General features: G+C 37.9%; 1 protein-coding gene across 3 annotated transcripts in view; it reads left to right on the top strand.

Annotated features, from left to right (window-relative positions):
- FAM118B (family with sequence similarity 118 member B) overlaps positions 1-16627 on the top strand; it is a 111154-nt gene that overhangs the window by 4846 nt on the left and 89681 nt on the right. The window contains exon 2 of one of the 3 annotated variants that reach the window (XM_043990751.1): positions 6948-7091. The exons of the other annotated variants lie outside the window; for them this stretch is intronic. The gene's annotated coding sequence lies outside the window, so the exon portion shown is untranslated. The remainder of the gene's footprint in view (positions 1-6947; positions 7092-16627) is intronic. 3 annotated transcript variants of the gene reach the window in all.

Raw genomic sequence — 16627 nt, 5'->3', positions numbered from 1 at the left:
TAAGGATCCCAAACCCCCTACCCTATTTCCCCACAACAGTATCTTTTTTCACTTACGTATGGCTCTCTCTTTTAGACACTGTTGTCTCTTCTTTCTTCCTTGTTTTTGTTTTTTCTTTTAACTGTTGTGCTTTATTCCTTTCCACCTCTTCTACCTGACCAAATACATAAACAAATACCAGTTTTTTTCCATTTTTTTTAAGGAACTTTTTTTTTCTGGTCTGTTTTCTCACATAGAACTAATGATCTAGTAAATGAATAATAGAGCAAAAATCTCATAATAGTGGTATATTAGTACCACAAGTGGTGTAGGTAGTACAGTGCTGTTGTAACATGGCTTATTACACAGATATGAACATATCATGTTGTCATGACCTTCAGAATATACCTACAAAAATAAAAGCTTAATTTAATACCTTATAACAATATTTTGCTGTCTGTGCCAGAATTGAGGAGGTCTCCTTGGTGTGTCACAAAAATCTGGTCCAATCCAAAAAGCATTTATTAAGCTCCTACTATGTACAAGATAATGTACTAAACACTAGAGAATATGAAGACAAAATAAAAAATAATCTTGGCCCTGAAAGAGTTTACATTATTTTGAAAGATACGTGATGGGGACAGCTAGGTGGCGCAGTGGATAGAGCACTGGACCTGGATTCAGGAGGACCTGAGTTCAAATCCGACCCCAGACGCTTGGCACTTACTAGCTGTGTGACCCTGAGCGAGTCACTTAACCCCAATTGCCTCACCAAAAAGAAAGAAAGATACATGATAATGAGGGGAAGGGATATGTGCAAAAGAGTGAGCTAAGAAAATTAGAATGGCTTCCTACAGGAGATGACACATAAATTCAGGCTTGAAGGAACCTAGAGATTCTAAGACAATGGTCTACAAGCTTTGTTGATCCCACAACCTTATCAGTAAAAAAAAAAAAATGAACATTTACCACCCAATATCTGTATATTTACTCATTTATAAATTGGATGTATTTGAATTAATATTATTGTACTAATAATTATATCCATCATTATATTTACACAAATTTTTTTTTAATTTAAGGATGAAATAACATTTGTTCCTAAAATCACTAAGGAGCCACTGCAATTTTAAGTAGGGGAGTTTAGGGAAATTACTTTGGTAACCACGTGGAGGATAGATTGGAAAGGGGATTGAGTCCAGGAGAGCAAGAGGCTATTGCTATTTGTAGTCCAGGCAAAAGGTGATGAGAGCCTGAAATTGGGTGGCTATGTGAATAAAGAAGTATGGGGCAGCTAGATGGCGCAGTGGATAGAGCACCGGCCCTGGAGTCAGGAGTACCTGAGTTCAAATCCAGCCTCAGACACTTAACAGTTACTAGCTGTGTGACCCTGGGCAAGTCACTTAACCCCAATTGCCTCACTTAAAAAAAAAAAAAAGAATAAAAAAAAAAGTATGAAAAAGATGTTGTGAATGTAGAAATCCAAGATGTGACGATTGGGTATGTAGGGGGTGTGAAAAGATTGTAAACATGAGTAACTGGAAGGATGGTGGTGCTCTTGAAAGAAATAGAGAAATTTGGAAAAGGGTTGGTGGATTTTGATAGATAATATCATGAGATCTAAAATTCAAAGCTCACTTTGTCCCATCCAAAAAGAAAAGTGAGGAAGGGGAGGTTCCTACTCAGTCATTGCCCTGGAGTATAGAGTCTACCCTCCAAAGGGCACTGCCGCAGCCACCAGTTGATCTGGAGAATGCACCTGTGCAGCTTCTGTTTGGTTATCTGGGTAGTGGTTAGGTTAAAACTGCCCTGAAAGGATTATGCCTGGCTCAGAAGAGGGGAGACAGGAACTTTTAGGGGATAGAGTAGGTAGGTTTAGTTATATGGGAAACAAGCCCCACAGTTGGTCATTCTGGGGTGAACGGGATGCCACCCATCTTCCCACTCTTTGGGTAGGAAGGATAACACCTTTTTGGGTGAAGTCATGGCTCCTACTTTGGTAGCCACTTTTCTAAGAGGGGGAAGTGAATAGAGAGTGGATTCTTTGCATAAAGGACCAACTTGCAAAGGCATGTAGATCTGGAGAGAATGTCAAGTTCAGGAAACAGCAGCAAGTAGGCCAGTTTGGCTGGAAGGTGGTGTGTGTGAGGGGGAGTAACATTCCATAGGCCGGAGTTAAAACTGTGAAGGATTTTAAATGCCAAGCTCAGGAGACTGTATTTTATCCTAGACACAATAGGAAGCCCCTGAAGATCCTTGAGCTGAGGAGAGACTTTTAGTCAGACTTGTGTTTTAGGAAGATTATTTTGGCATCGTGTGGAGGGTGGATTTGAAAAGGGAGAGACTGGAAGCTGGAAAGTCCAGTTAGGATGTTGTTGTTGTTTTATATTAGTCCACGTAGGAAGTGATGAGGGGTGATTTAAGGCATTTATGCTTATGTAAAATGCATGTTGAAGGCTAGATTTGCTTAGATACCCAAAGATTTCTGTGCCCTTTTACCTTATGCTAATTCCAAATATAAAAGACCTTCAATATCCCTTGAAACAGGGGTTACAGAACTTATCTTTGGAAAGACTTTAAAAAGCAGCTTTAAGGGGCAGCTAGGTGGCACAGTGGATAGAGCACTGGCCCTGGATTCAGGAGGACCTGAATTCAAATCCGGCCTCAGACACTTGACACTTACTAGCTGTGTGACCCTGGGCAAGTCACTTAACCCCAATTGCCTCACCAAAAAAAGCAGCTTTAAGGGACTTTTTTTTTATGCTTAACTATTTTCCTCTACCCTTAACAAACTTACTCATTAGAGAATCCTCCTAGACAATTTAGCTAGTTACACAGGATCTGAAGTTGTAGGAAAAGAAGAGTGGGATTATTATAAACTGTGTAGCTAAAGTACTCCCCAAATAAAACAGCACAACTATATCTAAAACCAATCATATGCTCATAAAGCTTGAAACCTTCCATTTTCTATGCAGTATTTATTCAATTAAACTCTGCCCAAGTGGTCTTCAAATCACAAAAACATTAGGTAGTGTGATACCATAGAAAAATCAGTGGACTTGACCAAGGGAATCCCTGCTCTGCTATTTGCTACCTCTGTAACTTAGAGCAAATCATTTAACTTTTATAGGACTCAGTTGCCTCCTCTATAAAATGAAGAGATTGGAATAAATGGCTTCTGAGGTCCCTTCTAGCTTTTTCCTATTATTCTATCACGTACACATACACATACACATTTTAGGTATAATTATAAGAAGAGGCAGACCTGCAATTTTCACAGGGTTCAAGGTAGCTGTGAATGTGGAAGCATCTTCTTCGGGTGCAGCAGATCAACTTCCAGTCTTGGTGGGGAGGTAGAAAGAGGGGGTTGCTCAGTGAATGTGGAGTTAAGTAACTTATCCAAGATCATACAAATAGTAAGAGAAGATCAGTCAGGGCTTGAACCAAGATCCCTCTTCTCTCCTCCCTGCTCTCCAAGGGTGTCCATTCCTTTATCTGCTACACTACCCTACCTTTCATTTTGCAATTACAATAATGTAAGTATGTAATTTGGGGCTTATGTAAACTCAACACCCCCTTTTTTTTCTTCCTTAATCTTTAGAGCAAGGGTTCCTAACTTGGGATCCTCAGACTTTTAAAAATATTTTGATAATTGTGGGTTTCTTTTTGTTTTGTTTTGTTTTTTTTAGTGAGGCAATTGGGGTTAAGTGACTTGCCCAGGGTCACACAGCTAGTAAGTGTTAAGTGTCTGAGGCCGGATTTGAACTCAGGTACTCCTGACTCCAGGGCCAGTGCTCTATCCACTGCACCACCTAGCTGCCCCTGATAATTGTGTTTTAATATAATTGGTTTCTTTTGTTAAACATCTTGATGCAGTCACTTGGAGTCAGAAAGACCCAAGTTCAAAGTCAACTTAATCTCTGTTTTAGTTTCCTCATCTATAAAATAAGGATAGTAATAATATATTGTTGTGAGGATCAACTGAGATAATATACTTAAAATGCAAAAGCATTATGTAAGTGCTAGGGGTCTTTTTTGAGGCATATAGGGGCTGTGGATAGAGCATTGGATCTGGAGTCAGGACCTGAGTTCAAATCCTGCTTCAGACACGTACAGGCTGAGTGACTGTGGGCAAATCATTTAACCTCTCTCAGCCTCAGATTCCTCATCTGTAAAATGAGGGTAATAACAGTACCTGCCACACAGGGTTGTTGTGAGTATAACATATTAAGTGCTCTATAAATGCAAGCCATCATCAACATTATTTCATGCATTTAATTTTTTCTTTCTTTCTTTCTTTTTGGGGGGTGGGGTGGGGGAGGTGAGGCAGTTAGGGTTAAGTGACTTGTCCAGGGTCACACAGCTAGTAAGTATGAAGTGTCCGAGGTCTGATTTGAGCTCAGGTCCTTCTGAATCCAGGGCCAGTGCTCTATCCACTGCACCACCTAGCTGCCCCTATTTTATGCATTTAAAAACCATATTCTAGAAAGGGATTCATAGGCTTCATCAGACTTCTGAAAGGGTTCATGACACAGGAAAGGTTAAGAACACCTGCTTCAGAGAATGGATATGAATAGTTAGGGAGCCCCAACGATTGAATCATAGAGTTGGACCTCAAAGGTTTATGAGCATTGGGAGCAGCTGGAGGGAGTGGCATAGTGGGATACTACCTGTGCCGGTTCTGTGATTCTACAACCCTGAGACATTCTGGCTGGCTTGTTCTGAAGATGATCTGCCTCTGCAATAACAGCATACCTCATCTATGGACTATGTAACAAAACAGAGGGTTGGAAAACACTGAGGTTAACCATATATCATCCTTATGAAGGGATTTTTGTTTGGTTTTGGGATTTTTCTGTATTTTTTTTTTTTTTGCCAGACAGTGGGGGTTAAGTGTGTCAAGTGTCTGAGGCCAGATTTGAACTCGGGTCCTCCTGACTCCAGGGCCAGTGCTCTATCCACTGCGCCACCTAGCTGCCCCTTTTATTAAGTTTTTGAGTAAGGAGTTGGTAAATTTTAATTCAATAGACTTTTTTTTTTTTTTTTTTGCAGGGCAGTGGGGGTTAAGTGACTTGCCCAGGGTCACACAGCTAGTAAGTGTCTGAGGCTGGGTTTGAACTCAGGTCCCCCTGAATCCAAGGCTAGTGCCTTATCCACTGTGCCACCTAGCTGCCCCCTTTCAATAGACTTTTTAAAATGTAGATTTCTCTTCTAGAATATTTCTATTCCTTCATCTCCCTGTGTCTCACTTTTCTTTTCCCTCTTTTGTGCCCTTATCTCATCATCTAGTTATTCCATCACTGTTGCTCTGACCTGACTTTTCCTACATCTGTACAGGACATAGTTTACCAGTTAAACTATAAATTCTCTTCTGCCCTCTGAATGTTTTGTTGTCTTGTCTTTTCACTACTTATGCCTTGCCAAATTCCAACCCTGGGTCACTCCCACTATCCACTTCTTCTACTCTTGTTCAAGTGCTGGTGAATACCCCTGAAGGAAGTCAAACAACTGGGCTGGTAATAACAATGACAAGAGAAAGAAAGAAATTAAAGGCATAAAGATAGGTAAAAGGTGAGATAATACTCTTTTCCAGATGACATGATGATATACTTAGAAAATCCCAGGGAATCAGGAAAATGTTTGACACAATAGCTTTAGCAAAGTTTTGGGCTACAAAATAAACCCACAGAAATCAGCAACGTTTCTGCATAATAATGAGTTCAGGAGGCAAAAATAGAAGTGGAAGTCTCATTCAAAATAACTACAAAATGCATAATATATTTGGGAGTCAGTTTACCAAAGAACACTTAATATTTGTATATATTTGATTGCAAAATGCTACCTAAATTTTAAAAAATAACAAATAGCTGGAGGAATACTTAGTGCTCATGCCTAGGTTGTCCCAATATAATGAAAATGACAATTCCACCAAAGTTAACTTACAGCTTTAGTCTTATACTAATTTAAAAAATAGGCTCTCTGATTCAAACTGGTCCTTTCCGTTGCATGGCAGTCCTCTTATTCTCTCCTAATTGGCTTATCCCATCCCACACAGCAGCTGTTCCAAACCTTCTCTTCTCTCTTCAGAACTCCCATACACCCTCCTCCCTTTTTGCAGAGAATCTTGACTCCTAATTTATTGAGAAAATATGGGTTATTATTTATAAGCTCCCTTTTCTCCCCCAGTCCCTAATTGGCTGTATTACCTTGATTCCTCTACATAGTGCTACATTCTCTGATGGAGTAGTTCTTCCCCTTGCCAAGGCTAGTCCTTCTACTTATGCCTTTTACCCCCCAACTCCATTCATCTAGTCTCTTATCTCTCTCATCTCTCTTTCATAATCACTGACTTCTTCCCTGCTTCCTCCAAAAACACTCGGGAGTCCCAAATCCTCACAAAAATCCCCAAAATGTCACGTGAATGGAATGAGTAATCAAATTGTGGTATATGAATGTAACAGAATATTATTGTGCCATGAGAAACAGGGGATATGAAGAATTCAGAGAATGTGGGAGTACTTATAAACTGATGTAAAGTAAACAGAACCAGGAAAATGATATACAGTGACTACAACAGCAATATAAATGGAAAGAACAATGTGATGATGTCAATCAAAATAACAGTGGGTAATTGTAAAGACCAAACTTGGCCCCTGTGAAGAGATGAGAAAATGCACCTCCATCTTGCCATTAGCAAGAAAGACTGTGTAGAGTGCTACATATGCTACAAAACACAGTCCATGTGTTGGTTGGTTTTGTTCAGCTGTTTTATTGTTGTTGCTTTTTTTGTTTGTTTGTTTTAAAGAAGACTCCCAGACCAGCTAGGAAGGGGAGAGAAAAAGAAATATATTAGAAGGTGCTATGAAAACAATATGCATCAATAACATTTTTACAAAGGAAAAAAAAATCCTTCACTTGATCTTTATGCCCTGTTAAGCTTTTCATGTCATCTCTTTTTTCACTGCCAGTGTCCTGGAAGAAGCTCTCTACGCTCTAGAGGTGGCTTCTTCTAGGAGGAAGCTAGATGGTACAGTGGATAGAGTGCTGAACCTGGAATCAGTAAGACCTGAGTTCAAATTCTGCCCCAGATACTTGCTACCTACATGAATTGAGTAAGTCACTGGACCACTCTTGGCTTCAGTTTCCTCTTCTATAAAATAGGGATAATAATAGTACCTATTTCACAGGCTTTTGTGAAGATCAGATGAGGTAATATTTATGAATCTCTGTGCAAACCTTAAAGGATCTATTTATTTATTTATATGTTAGCTGCTATCATCATCATCATCATCACTATCATCGTTGTCTCCTCTTCGTTACAGCTTTCTAATTTAGCAATCTCTTGCTATCTGGCTTCTAACTTGGAAACCTTTCTCCAAAGTTGTTGCTGATTTCTAAATTTTTTTTTTTTGGCGGGGCAATGAGGGTTAAGTGACTTGCCCAGGGTCACACAGCTAGTAAGTGTCAAGTGTCTGAGGTCGGATTTGAACTCAGGTCCTCCTGAATCCAGGGTTGGTGCTTTATCCATTGCACCACCTAGCCGCCCCTGGCTGATTTCTAAATTAATCGGTCTGATGACTCTTACTCAGTTCTCATCTTTCTTGACCTCTGCAGTTTTTTACACCATTGGCCACAGTTTCTGCCTACATACTCTTTACTTCCTTTACTTTCATAATACTGTCTTGGGGTTGTTGTTTTTCCCAGCCTCTCTGGTTATTTCTCCTTTCTCTCTTTTGCGAAATCATTATCCATCTCCTGCTCTCCAATCATAGGTGTTGTCCAGTGCTCTATCTTAGACCCTCTCCTCTTTGCTCTTGATACCTTCTCTCTGGTCTCATCAGCTCCCATGGATTATCATCTCCGTGCAGATGATCCCTAAATCTATATATACATAACCCTAATCTGTATCACTAACACCAGTCCTGCTTTGCCAGCTTACTAGTGGATATCTGTATTGGATGCCCCATTAGTTCTACAAACTCAGTATATCCAAAATAGATATCATCTTTCCCCCTAAACTTGTCCCTTAACCAAACTTACTTGTTGCTGTTAAAGACACCATTAATTTTCCAATCACTAAATTTGTTATTTTAGTGTTAGCTTTGTTTTCTCCTTCACTTCCTACATTCATTAAATTGTCAAGACTTGTAAAATATACCTCTATAACATCTCTCCCCTTCTCTTCATTCATACAACCACCACCCTAAGCCTTGTCCTCAGCATTCCTTAAGTGGAATAATAATAATAACAATAATAACATTATAGCAGCTAGCATTTATATAGTACTTTAAGGTTTGCAACAAACTTTATGAATATTTATTTTGCCTTCAGAGCAACCCTATTATTATCCCCGCTTTACAGATAAAGTAACTGAGCCTCAGAGAGATTAAGTGACTTGCCAGGGCTTTCCTGGCCATTTGTATTTTGGTATCTCTTATACTGATTTTTGCTAACAGTTTGTTAGTTATATGCTATGGTCTATATATGCCCACCATGTTATTCTTCAGAGATTTTCAGAGAATGATTCCATCATTTACAACCATGTGGAATTACCAGAAGAATATAAGCATTTAAAGATGTTTTTTTATTTCAATGATGTTGGAGCTATTGAAATCACTGTGTAATTTCCAAATGCAATCCAGCCTACTCATTCTCCTATTCTGTTACAAGCCCAATTCACCATTTGTCTACAGCATCTGTCCAAGTTCTATGTATTGCTAGGTCATCTCTATCAAGAAGCAGTGTAGAACAGTAGTTAGAGGGCTCGACTTTCAGTCAAATCTTGACTTTGAGTCTACTTCATTTATTTCTTAGGTATGTTTCCATGCACACATCACTTAGCTTCTCGGCCTTTTTCCTTGTCTTGCTTTGTAGGATTGACTTTTCATACCTTAAAGCACTATGTAATTATGAGTTGTTATTATTAACCCCATATTGTATTATGACTTAGTATTTTTCATCCACTTGGTTTTTCCTATATAAATAGTTACAGAAAACTCTTTTGATTATAGTTCTTATTTAGTAGACATTGTAGTGTTCCAGAGTTTGATGTAAGCTCCAGTGTCATCCATAGACAGAAGCATTCAGAGGATCTTAACATTTTGGGAATCACTCTTCCAATTGCATTCATTGTAGGACATCTATAAAAGTGTCAAATGCATTTAGGAAGCATATATTTTCCTGACTTTATGATTTGTTTATTATGCTTTGCTGAGGAACCAAAGGGTCATGGGACAAAGTTTTCCACTATTTCCTCTATCAAGTAATCTTTTATGATCTTGACATAAGCTTAAGAAACACCTTGACAGAAAGTCAATCAAATATTGTTTTTCACAGCCAGCAGAAAAATAAGCACAATGCAGTTCTTATATTCTTTGTACCTCTTAAATATGTAGTGTAAAGATGTAGCCTGTTATAGAATCTCATTCTCAAAAACCTGCCTGTTCCCTTGTCATATTTTCATCAGGTTGCCCTCTATAGTCAGTTATTTTTGTGAATGATTTGCAGCTAGATAGAGCAGTGGATAGAGAACTAGACCTGGAGTCAGGAAGACCTGAGTTCAGATCCAGCCTCAGACACTGGTGTCCCTGGGCAAGTCACTTAACCACTGTCTGCCTCAGTTCCTTCATCTGTAAAATGGGCATAATAATAGTGTCTACCTCCCAGGGTTGTTGTGAAGATAAAATGAGATAATATATGTAAAGTCCTTAGCACAGTGGCATATAATAAACACTATGTCATTGTTAGCTATTATTATTCTCTCCATCGTCATCATGAAGATTTTATCCAAATGAGAAAGACATAGGAATCTGTAGTTGATTGGCATCCTTGATTGACTTTTTTAAAAAAAGCAATAACAAGGGGCAGCTAAGTGGCACAGTGGATAAAGCACCGGCCCTGGATTCAGGAGGACCTGAGTTCAAATCTGGCCTCAGACACTTGACATTTAGTAGCTGTGTGACCCTGGGCAAGTCACTTAACCCTCATTGTCCCACAAAAAAAAAAGGGCAATAACACCTGAGGTTTTTTCCCTAGTAGTTTCATATCTTTTTTCTCTTTCAGATATCTTGAGAATCACTCCCTCAACCTCCTTAAAATTATTACCTCCAACACAGACTTTGCATATACTGCTCTAGTCCATCTTCTGGTCCTGTGCTTTTTCTTTATTGGCATGTCTGCTTCCTCATGCAGCATATCTGATACTGTTATGTTAAAGTCAAATTGTTGTAGCTCCACTGTCATTGATGAATAAAAATTTGTAGAACTCTCATAGAGCTTTTCCATTTTTCTAAACCTTGTGTATGTGTATCTGTCTGTCCATCCATCCATCTGCGTGTTTTGTCCTTAAACACCCTCGGGAAGATTAGATCATTTGTTTTTACCTCCACCACTTCTTTATATTTTATGAGAGTTCACATTCTTCCATCCTCCTCAAAAAGGTTTTGCAAATATGTTTGTAGTCTAATGGTTGTTTAGTTTGGTTAAACTTCCTTAAGAAATGGTGATAAAGTTCATGTGTGTTCCTCTATCCATTTCACATTTTTCTGCGTAAGTCAGAATGTAGGTGTATTTACTACATGTGCTTCTCATTTTTATTCCAATTTGATACTCAAGTTTATCTTTAACAAGTTGATGATCTGGCTGTAAGACAGCTGATTCAGAAATTACTTCCACATCAATAATCAGTTTCTTCTCTTAAGATAGTTTTCATTTTTTTTGTGATGTTACTTAGTGCTTCCCATGTCTTGAAGAAAGTATTGATGATGCATAGATAAATGATTTTTATATACCTTTGACCTGTTCTCTTTTGATTCTGGCACATGTTTTCCCACTTTTTTGCTTTTCTCCCCTATACTTACATTTGCATTGAAGTAAAGTATTAAAATCTATGTTATGAAATTTAAAAGTTTTTGCACAATCAAAAAATGCAACTAATAAGAAAAGTGATCGATTGAGGGGGAGATCTTTTCATCAACTAACTGATAAAGGTCTGATATACAATATATATAGGGAACTAACACAAATAAAAAGGTCCAGGAGCTATTTCCCAGTGAATAAGTAAGTGGTTAAAGGTTGTAAATAGAAAGTTCTCAGAAGAATAATTGCAAATGACTAATAGTCATATGAAACGTTGCTCCTAAATCACTAATAATAAAAAAATGTAAGCCAAAAAAACTGAGGTTTGACCCCACATCTAGCAAACTGGCAAAGATGACAAAAGATGGAAATATCAGGGCAGCTAGGTGGCACAGTGGATAGAGTACTGGCCCTGGAGTCAGGAGTACCTGAGTTCAAATCCGGCTTCAGACACTTAACACTTACTAGCTGTGTGACCCTGGGCAAGTCACTTAACCCCAATTGCCTCACTAAAAAAAAAAAAAAGATGGAAATATGTTGGAGAGACAGCTGGGTTATAGAAATACTAATACACTGTTGGCAGAACTGTGAATTGCTCTAAACACTACGAAAAAGAATTGGGAATCATGCTGAAGATGTGATTAAACTGTTCACATACTTTGACCCAGATATACCACTGCTAGGAATATACCCCAAAGAGGCCAAAGGTAGTACACCAAAATATTCAGAGCAGTACTTTTGTGGTAGCAAGAAAAAAATAGGGGAAAAAATACCCATTATTTGGGGAATGGCAATATAAATCATAGTATTGTGCTGTAAGAAATGACAATAAAGAATTTAGAAAACCATGAGCATATAAACTTAGAAGAATGATAAAAATAATATGCATAATGGCTGCAGCAGTGTAAGGGGAAAGAACAAAGTAAACCCTGAAACTGAATGCTAAAAATTAAGTAGGACCAAGCTGGCCCCTGAGAAAAAATGAGAAAATACACATCCCTCCTTTCTTCTCAGAGTTAGGAAGATAATGGAATGTGGAAAATCACATATACTTTCAGATTCAGTTGATGTGTCTGCCAATTTCGCTGAACTGCTTCTCTTCCTCCCATCCCTCCACTCCTTTTTATTGTTTGTTATAAAGGATAACTTGCTGAGTTCAGAAGGCTATATTTGAAAATGAAGTTCTGGAAAAACAAGCAGTCGAAAATTTTTTAATTTTTTAAAAATTAAAGTATGTTGATTTAATTTGGAGTATCTTACCTAGGTTTTCATGCAACAGGTGTGGGAGCATAAAGCTACTATTATCTTTATATAATGGTCTTTTTTGCTTATGTGTTCATCATGAGAATTCTAAGGGAAAATGTCTACATGTCCTTTGTATTATTTCTTGTAGCCTTTGGACCCATGATAAAGACAGTTTTGCCAATTCTTTTGTTTACCTTTGAAGAAAACTAACTTAGCTGCAATTTCCTTATCATGTATATAGAGAGTGGCAAGATAAATAACATTCAGTTCCTCTAATAGTCTATTAACTTGTTGATTGTTGGATAAGGATTTCACATTTGTGCTACCGAAAGTTAAGTTAATGTTTATAAATTATATAAAAAACTGTAATTGTTAGCACCCTTTACAAGGTGTTGAAGGGTTGAATTATAGACTTCTGGCCAAGATGACTGCCTGAACTGAGGCAGACCACCCAGTTCCCTCATAATTAATCCATCAAACACCTGAAATCAGAAGTATACTGAATAACAAAAAAGAAATCCAATGAGAAAGTACAGCCAATGACTTCTTTCACACCAGAACTACACAGTAAACTAGCAAGAAGCCCACTGGCAATAGAAAAGGACTGTGCCAGTACCGGCAAACAAGCCAGCAGCCTCCCATCAGAACCAGAGGTGGATCAGAGACAGCAAGTTTTAGTATTTGGAGGCAGCAAGAGCAGGAACCTTCCCTTCCCCACCCAAGAAAGATCCAGAATAGGGACCATAGAACCCCTAGGGAGCAACAATGATCAGAGTAGCTTGGTAGCAATCAGATCAGGACAACCTAGGTGCAGGGACTCTGAGGTGCCTAGAGCTCTGAAGATCCAGCACTCTGGATCTCAAAGATCTCGGGGGACCTAACCTAGGAAACGAAGGTCATTGAAGGAGGCCAGGCGATCCAAGGAAGACCAAACAGGTCCTACCACCCCACTAAAAAGCACAGCAAGAGGTGGAACCCAGCCCTAGGACAAAGTCCCAATTCAAGAATTAAAGCTGGAGAAATGATAATGAGTTAATAAAAATAGCTAGCATTTATGTAGTACTTTGCTTTACAAATATTCTCATTCCATACCTGTGAAATAAGGTTTATTGTTACCCCCATTTTACAGATGAGGAAACTGAGGCAGACAAAGATTAAGCAACTAGAAAACACCTAATTGGTATAAAAGTTTTTTGTAGTTCTAAAGAACTCCCAAGAGAAGGAAAACGTCATTCTGATAGCAACTGCAAATAGTGACTCAAAGGGAAAAAAATCAGTTTTCCATGTGTACTACTGGGATGCCTAGGATAAATGAAACAACAAATTTAAAAATGAAATAAAAGCTCTGGAAGAAAGAATTGGAAGGAAAACTTAGAAAAGGAAGTGGTAAGCTTTACCCAAGTGATGAGCTCCCTGAAAACAATAGACGAATAGAAATCAATGTCTATTTGAGGTTCCAAGAAAGAGTAGAACAAAATTAAAAGCTTAAAGAGGAAGATGGAAGATAACTGATATTTTTTTAAAAACTAACATGGAAAATAGACTAAGGAGAGATAATTTAAGACTACCTCAAGACCACATCAAAGGAAAAAGTCTGGACTTCAAGAAATAATCATTAAAACTGTCAAGATCAATTAGAACCAGAGGTCAAAATGAAACTAGAAAGAATGCTCTACCTTGTGAAAAGTAGAAAAGGAAAAGTCCCAAGAATTATCATAGGCAAAATCCAGAGCTTCCATGCAGAAAAATTACTGTAAACATCTAGAAAAGAGTTGGAAAAACCGAGGAACCACAGTCACAATTACACAAAACCTAGCAGTTCATCCAATAAATGTGAACAGGTTTACGATATTTCAAGATTACAATATTTCATAAGTCAAAAGAGATAGGCTTACAGTAAAAGCTAGGATTTATATAACACTTTGAGGATTGCAGAGTGCTTTGCAAATCTCTCATTTGATCCTCACAACAACCCTGTGAGGTAAATACTATTATTCCCATTTTACAGATGAGGACATTGAGGCTGCCCAAAGCTACACAGCCAGCAAATAAGTTGAGTATAATCCTAATGGGGAAAAAAAATCAACATATCTTTAAGATAACAAGAGCACTATTAAGCACTACTGCTTTAAGACCAGAGCTGAGTAGGAACTTTGAAATAAAGACACAAATCATGACACTTTATATTTTCTTTTTTTTTGGGGGGGGGGCAGGGCAGTAAGGGTTAAGTGACTTGCCCAAGGTCACACAGCTAGTAAGTGTCAAGTGTCTGAGGCTGGATTTGTACTCAGGTCCTCCTGAATCCAGGGCCACCATCCTATCTACTGCACCACCCGACTGACCCCACTTTATAATTTTCAAGGAGATTTCCATACACATAGTATCATTTGATCCTTATAATAAGCCTGTTAGGTTTCTGTCCCATTTTTCAGATGAGTAAAGAGCTTCAGTTACCTAAATAAATCTGTTATTATTGATGTGTTATTAAAATTATAAGGGCTTGGGCAGCTGGGTGGCGCAGGGAATAGAGCACTGACCCTGGATTCAGGAGTACTTGAGTTCAAATGCAGCCTTAGACACTTAACACTTACTAGCTGTGTGACCCTGGGCAAGTCACTTAACCCCAATTGCCTCACTAAAAAATTTTTAAATATATTTAAAAAAAATTTATAAGGGCCACCTTAGACACTTTAATGAAAGAAAGGGAATTCAGACTTACTGAAGATAGAGTCCTACACACTAAACAAAGTAAAACAGAAATGATTACTATCCTTTGTTTCATAAGTGATTGGGCTAGGGGCAGCTAGGTGGCGCAGTGGATAGAGCACCGGCCCTGGAGTCAGGAGTACCTGAGTTCAAATGTGGCCTCAGACACTTAACACACACTTACTAGCTGTGTGACCCTGGGCAAGTCACTTAACCCCAATTGCCTCACTGAAAATAAAAACAAAAAAACCAAATAAGTGATTGGGCTGAGGCCAGAGGATGATAGTCAGGATCTCTACAGAAAAGCAAGAAAATACTTGCAATAAATAGTTGTCTGAGAAATATAAACTTGAGTATTTTCTGTGTTTTTTGAAATATGATCATTGAAACATGTTACATCTACTCAACTGACATTGCTAATTTAATTAAAATCACCTCTGTTAAACTACTAGGAATTTCTAGAAAGCCAAATCCGTTTCAGGTAGACTTGTCTGATCTTATGAGCTGAAGAACTATTGTTTAAAGTAGTAAATGACCAAGGCTTTTCTACTCAATCCCTTTATTTATGGATAAAAATAATATCTCCTATTCCTATTGTGCTGAGCATACTCACTGAACAAAGATGTTACATTTAGAGTAATTTAAGGGTTTAAAAACTATGAGTTTAGGACACTTTTCCTCTCTGTCACTATCACTATCAAAAAGGGCCACAAAGGACTAAGGAAACGTTTTAACTGTTTAAACAAAGAGTTTCATGGGTTACCATGTCCCAAAGAATTCATCACCAGGGGGCCCTAATCTTGTTTGGTCATGAATTCCTCCCTTCTCCATAGATCTGATATGTAAATTACTCCTTGCTCTTCTAATTTGTTGGTGATGTCACCCTTTATGTCTAAATCACATACCCATTTTGACCTTATCTTGCTATACAATGTGAGATAATGCCATACTGTTTTCCAGTTTTCCAAGCAGTTTTTTCAGATAGTGAATTCTTATCCCAGAAGCTGGAGTCTGCATTTATCAAACAGTATCTATCCTACAGTGATCCACCACTCTTACACCATTTCTTAGGCAGTTCAAATAATTTTGATGATTGCCAATTTATAATATGGTTTAGATCTGGTATGGCTAGGCCATCTTCCTTTGCATTTTTTTTTTTCATTAATTCCCTTGACATTCTTGACCTTTTGTTCTTCCAGATGAATTTTGCTCTTATATTTTCTAGTTCTATGAAATAATTTTTTGGTAGTTTGATTGGTATAGCACTGAATAATTAATTTAGGTAGAATTGTCATTTTTTTTAATATTAGCTTGGCCTATCGATGAGCAATTTATATTTTTCTAGTTGTTTAGATCTCACTTTATTTATGTGAAAAGTGTTTTGTAATTGTGTTCCTATAGTTCCTGGGTTTGTCTTGGCAGGAGACTCCCAGATATTTTACATGGTCTGCAGTTATTTTAACTGGAATTTCTCTTTCTATTTCTTGCTGCTGGACTTTGTGATATATAGAAATTCTGATGATTTATATGGGTTTCTTTTATATAGCCTGTGACTTTGCTAACATTGTTAATTAATTCAAGTAGTTGTTTAGTTGATTCTCTAGGATTCTCTAAGTATACCATCATATCATCTGCACAGAGTGATAGTTTTATTTCCTCATTACCTATTCTAATTGCCTCAATTTCTTTTTCTTCTCTTATAACTAAAGCTAATCTTTCTAGTACAGTATTGAACAGTAGTGGTGATACTGGGCATCTTTGTTTCACCCCTTATTGGAAAGGCTTCTAGCTTATGCTTATTACATATAATGCTTGCTGATGGTTTTAGAATAGATAATAG

The sequence above is a fragment of the Dromiciops gliroides genome, chromosome 3 (genome assembly GCF_019393635.1).
Source record: "Dromiciops gliroides isolate mDroGli1 chromosome 3, mDroGli1.pri, whole genome shotgun sequence".
NCBI lineage: Eukaryota > Metazoa > Chordata > Mammalia > Microbiotheria > Microbiotheriidae > Dromiciops > Dromiciops gliroides.
This window is presented reverse-complemented; position numbering and strand designations above follow the sequence as displayed.